This window comes from Chenopodium quinoa, unplaced genomic scaffold, assembly GCF_001683475.1.
Source record: "Chenopodium quinoa cultivar QQ74 unplaced genomic scaffold, ASM168347v1, whole genome shotgun sequence".
NCBI classification, from domain to species: Eukaryota; Viridiplantae; Streptophyta; class Magnoliopsida; order Caryophyllales; family Amaranthaceae; genus Chenopodium; species Chenopodium quinoa.
The window spans coordinates 2,118,034-2,127,584 of NW_018745684.1; positions in this window are offsets into that span (position 1 = coordinate 2,118,034).

Below are 9,551 nucleotides of genomic sequence, written 5' to 3' on the forward strand. Positions count from 1 at the left end.
CGTTTCTATGCTAATGGGTTTGCCAGTGGATGCGGAGGGTGTGCAATATTTGCCGTAGTATGTGTTTCAGTGTATTGTTGCTTGTTTTGTTTTTCCTTGTGTGTTTTGTTTTAGTAATTGCTTCTTTTGCTTTTACAATTTGGTAGATATTTTACTTGGATCGGTTGGATAGGGATCTTATTGAGTGGGATGTTTTTCCAAGAATTAAAGTGTGGACTATGCAGCAGATTGGGAAGGCAGCAAAATCAGACAAATTGCTGTCCGGCAACTATGGGAAACTAGGGGTAAGCACTTTTGTATTTGTTTTATTATATTGCATTTGTAAGCACTTTTATACTGTTTTTATTATATTGCATAGTATGCATAGTGTTCTGCTACAATCAAATATGGTTTAGAGTAACCTTATTCCATTTGTATTTCTTTCTGTGGTTCAAGCTATTGGGTGTTGCTTACGGTGAACAACACCCAAGGGATGCAAGGGATGGTGTTGGACCCCTACCCCTACAAGCTGAAGTGAATAATGTGAGGTTTGATCTTAAAGTAGTTGCTTCACCTGTGTACTCTGATCTGAATTTGAAGTAACTTTATTTGGATGCAGATGCATGATTTACCACCAGTGCCTGGGTTTAACTTCAAGGCTAGGCAAAGGAGGGGCCGAATGCCTGAGCTAACAGATAAATGAGCCCAGTTATTTGTATTTCATTTCAGGTTAAGGATTTAGATATTCTTATTTTCAGTTTCGTTGAATACTATTCGGATTATATTATTTTCAATTGACGAAATATTATTCGGAATAATATTCCAATTGTTGTATTAATAAAATAAAAAAAATAAAATAAAAATTGTTGTATAGCAAGGTCCCCTCCTTTCCCCATTAATACTAGGTGGGTTATATGGCAAGGGCTTAGTTCAAAACTTAGATTTAGTTCCACTTTTGCAAAGAATGTAATATTGCGAGTTAAAGTAAAGTAAAATAAGTATGAATTAAATGAGACTCGTCATCAACCCGTAGGATTTCCATCCAATTCAACTTTTTCGTACAGTAGTTGTTAGTCTTCAAAACTAACGTTTAAACTTTAAGATCAACATTTAACTTCACAAATATATTCAAACATAGGGGGTTCAATTCACCAATTCACAACCAATTCACCAATTCGTGCAGCCCAAGGTCTTGAAGGGGGGTTCAATATGAATCTCAAGGGGTCCAATATGAATCTCAAGGTCTTGAATCCAGTTTCAAAGGCGGAATTCAAGGCTTTGAGATTCAGTTCAAAACTTAAAAAAACAAACTTTGAAAATAAATTAGATTATAACTTTCAACCCGTGTACAATAATAATCCAATTGTAGGAGAGGAGAGACGCTCAACTTCCTCATCTTCAAGAGGGATGTGGAAGTATTGAAAAATATAAGAAAGAAGATTCAAAGGTTGATTGAGAGTAATGAAGGGTAAATCAAGATCATACCCATTCAAAAGCAAAACATAATTTTCAATGCCTCATCAGTCAAAAGTTCTCGAATTCATACGAGGGATAATGGAATGCACCACATAAGTAAAAATGATTTTAGGTTCCAATTTTAGAGAAGATCACATAAGTAAAAATGGAACGCACCAAATGAGTTGATTGAGTTAATAGCATCCAACACACATTTTTTGTAAATAGATACTAAACATTATGTCAAGAGATCATTAATAGACCACGAGTTAATAGCATCCAACACACATTAATAGCCTCCACACACAGGCACAAAACAGATCCTAGTTATGTTATCAGTTAACACAGTAATATGGAAAACTCCATGACCAACATAACGCACACTCAGAATATCACCATGCTCAACATCATTGTCAGCCACAAAGTTCTCCCAACCAGAATACATGAATAGACCACGAGTGTCACTAATATTAGCACCGAGCAATTCCACATTCCATGCTGGCCCTCCGGGACCACGTTGAGCACGAACAGGAGCCGAAAAAGCAGAAGCAAAAGACTTCCAATGATTAGGAAGAGGCTACGCACAAGGAAAACAACACAAGGTCAAATCACACACATATTAATACACTAATACAAAGACAAACACACATACACAAATACGCAAGTTAAAAACAATACCAGAGCAAATCTATGGTGATTCTTATATTGAATTATGCATTCCATGTCATGATCAACACCGCCAACCTCATTATGTTCTACAGGACCTCCTCCAACACCACCATTATCCCTCTGTTCTACATGACCTCCTTGAACACCAACGTTCCTAGCCACATTTTCACCCCTGTCCTGTTGAATAATCCTGTCAACAGGTTCCACATTTTCAACAGTCGACCCATCTCCTCCATAACCTTCCAAACCCCTTCTACGGATTTCATCAACTTGCCCATAAAGCTCTGCAATGCGCTGGTCTCGAAGCCGCTGCAACTGGGCCGACAAAACCCTCGCTTTAGCTTAGCCGTATGTGCTGCTCTAATTTTAGCCAATTATTCTATGTTAACCTTCCCCTGCGCACGAATTTCAGCCAATTCTTCTATGTTAACCTTCCCCTGCGCACGAATTTCAGCCAATTCTTCTCCCTTAACCTTCTCCTGCGCACTTATTTCAGCCAATTCAACGTACAACACTTCAAGTTGCGCTTTCAACTCTCGCACTTCCCTGTTAGCCATGGTTTCGCTTCTCGTAGGAGAAGAGGAAAAGATTTCAAATAAGTTGGAGAAACCAACAAAATTTCAAAGAAAATGGAGAACTGAAAAGAAAACTAAAAGGGTTTAAAAAGCAAACACAATAAACGAAGCAATGTCAGAAAGAGAAATGGAAAAGGCACATTTTTGAAAAGCCACAATTTTGAAAAGCCACAATTTTGAATAACCACAATTTTAATGCATCCTAACTGCCGCCAATTATCTCAGTATTCAGTGCATAGAAAACAACCAAAGCGTTGTGATTAATATGTAACCGAATTGATGAATCTTGATTACTTAAACTCATAGTTTCATCAATTTAATTAGAAAACTCAGTCATTGACTGATTTGTAGAACGCATGGAAAAAGGAATTTGGTTATGGACCAATAAAATATGTGCAAATTATAACTGTGTGCTTGTGTTGGTTAAATATTCATGGAATTTTGTACACTCCGTATGAAACGTTACTTTTACTTGATATTGCACGGTTTTTATAAAACTGTCAAAAACATATGCGGTAGAAACTTTTAAAAAATCTAATTCATGTTATGGTTATTAACCGAGGGGGTTAGGTTAATAAAGTCATATGTTTAAGTCATACACATTATGCAGCAGAATCGATCGTTAAACTATTACATCCTGATGTCCAAAGAATAACTTATATGCAAAATGCATTCTCTGAACATAGTCCAACCAATGTACCATACTACTATGTTTTTAAAACAGACAACTACAGACAGATAATACAACCAGAGAAGAGCCAAGTGGGATGAGGGAGAGCATTCAGATCTCCTTATGTAAGTTCTTCCGGTGTTTCTTTCCCACTAAATGCGTCTTAAGACCATTGTCGTTTGTGCAACTGATTTACAAAGATCATACCACGGTTCTCCGACTGTTCTTTTCTTTGGAAGGTTGTGTTGTGCACTGGTTTCCCCGGTACGCACTTCAAGTTGCGTTTCAGCAGCTGTGTGGGGCAGTGAAGCAACAGTTGAGACAATATTAATGGAGTTCTGCTAGAGCTTTCGTAAGCTCTTCTGGTGTTTCTTCCCACCAAGTGCTTATTAAGACAATCAGTGCTCGTACAGGTGATTTTACAAACATCACACCACGGTCCTTCGATTTTTGTTATCTCTGGAAGGTTGTGCTGTACAATCCGATTATCAGCATTTACCAAAAATTGGTGAAAATAAATCAGAAAGAAACAAAAGACAGAACTTCGAATTTCACAAATAGTAATGTGCAAATATTGGATCAGATGAATATCACATAATCTAAACAAAAAATAAGATTATAATCGAATTATAAAAAATAAGAATCTGCATAAACTACAGTATCACTATTAATAATAACAACAGAAGGAAATGTTGAAAATATTACAGTACAATTGAGTACACGGAGAAAGAGGTCAAGTCATTTTTTTAAAGGTATGCAACATAGTGACATACCCATAGTTCACATGTTCATGCTTTACTCATAGTTCACAGTGACATACCCATAGTTCACAGTGACATACCCATAGTTGAGTACACATGTTCATGCTTTACTCCATCAAGGACACGTAACACTCAATCATAAACCATAAACTCAAACAAACTTTCAACACTATCCATTTTTCAGTCAAAACGAAAACATACCACAGAATAAGTAACAGGGGCTGGTTGTCTGACAACCCAATTTGCTGAAGCAGCACCCGGGTCCGAATAAACTGGTTGTGCTCCATAACCCGGACTATTTGATGGATATTGCCCAGGAGCAAAACCCGGAGGAAGAGAGACAAAAGGGTTAGAGTAGAGAGATTGAAAATGAGGAGGGTCCGAATAAAAAGGTTGTGCACCAAAACCCGGCGTATTTGATGGATATTGCCCAGGACCAAAACCCGGAGGAAGAAGAGAGACAGAAGGGTTAGAGTAGAGAGATTGAAATTGACGAGGGTTCGAATAAACAGGTTGTGCACCAAAACCCGGAGTATTTGATGGATATTGCCCAGCACCAAAACCCGGATGATTGGATGGATATTGTCCACGAACAAAACCCGGAGTGTTTGATGGATATTGCCCCGGTGCAAAATAGGCAGAAGGGTTAGAGTAGACAGATTGAAATTGAGGAGGGTACGTCAATGAAGGATTATGAATTGAAGGCGGCATAGATTGCCCAATAACATAAGGGTGGTGGGTATATGGTGCTTCATTGTTTGGTTGAAACATTTTTTTTTTTTTGGTAACAGCTTGTCGATCCGGACAACAGAAGAAAAGAGAAAGGAAGGAAAGTTTGTTGGTTTTCTAACTCCACAACCAATATAAACGTTTGTAGGTTTTCTAACTCCTCAACCAATATAAATGGATAATAGCTTGTAGATCCGGACAACTTGTAGGTTAGGAACGTTTAAAAACCAAAATATAAATGTTGAAAATATGTGGTTAATAGGTAAGCAATTTCAGACAACCAAATAGTGCGTCCTCCAACACTTTATTACCATTTTACTACCAAATAGTGAAATAGTAAATCAATGGGTTTTATTATGCGCATTTCCCACAAACATTTGGCACTGTGATGTCGTTGTCAAAAATATTTGTGCTGTCACGATCATTTGCTTTTTAGGAAGTGTGTCCTTGTCATTGTGTTGTCATTGTCAAGTATCACGTCAATTGAATTAAGCCAAAACTTTGTCATAATTCATGAACTTGAGTCGTCCTTTTACCATACTCATAATTTCAAATATCTCGCACACCCATTTGAAAATTGTATATGTAGTGTTGGTAATGCAATTGTGACATTGTGGATTATGGACGACTATAATTCCTGGAACTTAAACATATACCCTACGAAATGGTTGTTTTTTTTTTTTTTGACATAACTAAAACTGAGACAAAACCGAAGACAACTCAAGCAGACTAATATTGATGATACAAGCACTTAATGAAAATGTACGAAGTAGATGAAATATTGATGATAACATGTGATTTAATTATTATTTGGGAAATTATCAATAATACACTCCGGGTTTTGATTCAATTCGCAATCTTAGCAGATATAATCTCAAGGTCTTGAGACAAGACACATATACTATGGTAATTTAACAGACATTGAAGGATCAATAGGATCAGGGGGGGGTTGAATAGAGTATGTAAACTTTTCGGAAAACTGTAAATCTCAAGATCTTGAACAGAACAGCCTGCACATAATATTACAATGGATTTGACTTCCATCATACATATATAAAAAACATACATATATAAAACACCAGAAGATTGTTACAAACCAATGAATACAACCTGCAAATACAAAATTTTCAGCAAAGGAGAAAATGTTTGGAACAACCAAAAAGGTAAAAATAGTTTGGTTTAAAGATTACAGACCAAAATGAGAGATCAAAAGTTCAAAATAAAAGAGTCAACACAAAAACATATGTCAAGGCCTTGAGAGAAGCATCAAATCATTTTTGGCTTTGCCTATGACGAACATCAGCATGAGCCCTGTTTACAAAGCGCTTGTGAGCTTCTCTCATGGTCTTGTCCCTTAGTATCTCATCCAGCCTCCGTTGCTCTTCAGCAGCTCTGTATTTCTTAACCATCCCATACTCTTCCACTGTAATGATAGAGGGCTCAGACACCGTAGGACGAAGAATAGGGCGGTTACGCATAGAGCGCTCACAGTTGAGAAGGACATTAGCAAATTTTTCACGGGCATGCTCAGCAGCATCCTCGTGGAGGGGCATGATACTGCCAGTAGCAGTGAAATTGAGAGCACAGAGATGGAAGAGCTGATTGACTTTGGCATTAACAATCGCCAAAAGCTCATGAGTTTGGTCCAGCTTTGAATCAAGGTCTTGGATATCACGACGAATGTCATCCAAACCAAACTCTAGAGCATCCAGACGAGAGGAGGACAGAGAAGAGTTAGCAATGCCTTTCCCCTTAGACAAAGAAAAGGGTAGGGCAGCAGCTTCCTCTGGAGTAAGGTCAGAACGAAGCTTCCAAGACCCGTTTGGAAGAAGCAGAATACCAATTTTGGTAAGGGCATCAAGACCAACTCTAGGAGTTTGAATGCGTTCTACTTCCTCATCTTCATCTTCAACAGAGATACCGAAAAATAACAATATATTGGGAAGCAGATTGGCATAGGGCAAAGGCATAGGCCTTGAAGTGGAGTTGCAATAAACCATATGATTAAGAATCAAATATGGTAGATCAAGATTATAGCCATTGAAAAGCAGAAAAAAAATCTCAAGGGCCTGATTAGTGATTAATTCCCCTGAATTTGATCGGGGAACAATGCAACAACCAAATAAGCAAAAATTATTTTGGGTTCAAGCAGGAGAGATGAATGAGTCAATTGGCGAGAGGAAGAAGAATTTGGAAGCAAGAATTGTTCTTTAGCCTTTGAGACACATTCCGCGCGGTGAGGATGGGAATCCCTTGAAAAATCAAGAGAGGTGCCAAGAATTTGAGCAAGGGTTGAAGAATTCAGGGAGATTTCCTTCCCTTTGATTAGAGAAGTTAGAGATATTTCTCCTCGACTCTTTGAGACAACCATGTTTAAGTAGAAGAGACGAGTAAGACGAGGGAAGGTAAAATCAGAGACACATGACAAATTAAACAAATTTTACTCCCGAAATTTTTTTTAAACAATTTAATTGGGTAAAGGAGATGAAGTCGACATCCATCAATTCAGAAAAGCAAAGTTTTCGAGAATGAAATCCATCTTTCCATTTACCATGGGTCGTATGATTTCGAAACCAAGATGATGGAATTGAGGAATTTACCTCTGGGTCACGTTGATTGACTGGAACAGACCGGACATTTGGCTGTTGAGAAGAATCCGCAGTCGCTGTTTCGGAGAGCAAGATTTCAGGAACGTAACGTCTGGAGGAAGCACGAGTAGCACGAGTATTTGGGACTTTTGAGGGGGAGGGTTTTGTAGCCGTGGATTTTCTCTTAGGTTCCATTGATGAACAAGGAAGGAGGGTTGAATTTTGAGGTCAATAAAATTGAGAAGGGAAGATGAAGTGAAGGAAGAGAGAGAAAAAGTGTCTCTAAAAGGAGGAGAGAGATGACGGTTAAGAAGTGATGTGATGAGACATGTCAAGGAGAGTAAATGAAGATGCATGCAAAGAGGGATAAATGAAGTGATGTGACGGTTAAGAAGGCATAATCACCTTTTGAAAATTATTTTAAAAACCGAGCAAAAATTTTAAGAGATATTTAATCATTAAATAATTAAATAATTTGTTCCAAGAATGTTAATTTACTGCGGTGGTAATATAAAGACGATGATATGAATGTAAATCAAGTAGGATAAATGGACATTTCAATTAAGCCAAAAAGCATATTCCACGCATATTCACTAATTCCAACTTATCCTTATTGGACTTTGAACAGAACAATGTGCACAAAATATTGCAATGGATTTGACTTCCATCGTCTTCAGACATGTTAACGTAAAACAGACGAGTATGTTAGCACATCAAATAGGATATTCAATTCAAAAACTTCAAGATATTAACAGAAATAGCATTAGACTCTCCCCTTTTTTGACAATTACATCCAATCAATGAAGGAAAGAAATGTGCTACAAAAATTTTAAACATTGTTTAGTACAGACCAAATATTAAAAAGTTCAAAGAAAAATTGTTTAAAGAACACAGTTTCAAGGCCTTCATTTTCTGGAGGACCGTTGAGAGCGAATATCATCCCTTGCCTTTCGAGCCCAGCGCCCATGAGCTTCTCTCATGACTTTGTCCTTCATCATCTCATCGATCCTCCGTTGCTCCTCCGCTTCCCTGTACTTCCTCACAACCCCATATTCCTTAACAGTATGAATTGTAGGTTCGGTGTGCTGAGGTCGTAGAATAGGCCTGTTCTTCACACTGCGTTCACAATTCAATAGAACATTGGCAGACTTTTCTCGCGCTTGCTCAGTAGCATCTTCATGTAAGGTTATTAGGCTACCAGTGGCTGTGAAGGTTAGGGCATTGAGAAAGAACATTTGATTCACCTTGGCATTAACAACTGCCAACAGTTCATGGGTCTATTCCATCTTTGTTTCGAGGTCTTGAATTTGAAGCATTGTATCACGACGATTTTCATCTTGAGCGAATTCGAGGGTATCAAGACGAGATTCGAGGGCATCAAGAAGAGAGGAAGACAAAGAAGGGTCAGCAGGGGCTTTCCCTTTCCCTTTGGACAGAGAGGATGGCAAGGCAGGCATTTCATTAGAGGATAGCTCACATCGAAGCTTCCAAGTACCATCGGGAAGACAGAAAATCCCGATTTTGTTAAGAGAATCCATACCGATGTTAGGGGTTCGGCTTCTTCCGACTTCCTCATTCCCTACATTGATATCAAAGAACTCAAGTATTTTGGGAAGCAGATTGGCGTACGGAAGAGGACTAGGGCGTGACGAAGAAACACAGTGAACCACGTGGTTCAAGATTATGTTAGGTAAATCGAGGTCGTAACCGTTAAGAAGCAGGAATATTATTTCAAGGGTTTGATCTGTGACGAGTTCCCTGGAAGTAGTGTGGGGAACAATGCATCGAACAAGATATGTAAAGATAATTTTTGGTTCGAGTTTCAGAGAGGAATGAGTTAATTGCCTTGAGTGTGGAAGGTCCGGAAGCAGAAATTGTTCTCTTGCCTTAGAAACATATTCTTGACGAGGGGGATGAGAGTCTCTTGAAAAATCCGGGGAAGTTCGTAAAATTTAGGCCAATGTAGAGGAATTCAGGGTTATTTCTTTCCCTTTGACAAGGGTTTTAAGAGTAGTCTCCCCACGATTCTTTGTAACAACCATGTTTATGAAAAAACGACGAGTAAGATGTGGGTATGCAATGTCAGAAACAGATGACATTTTAAATAAAGAAGACTCTCTAAAGA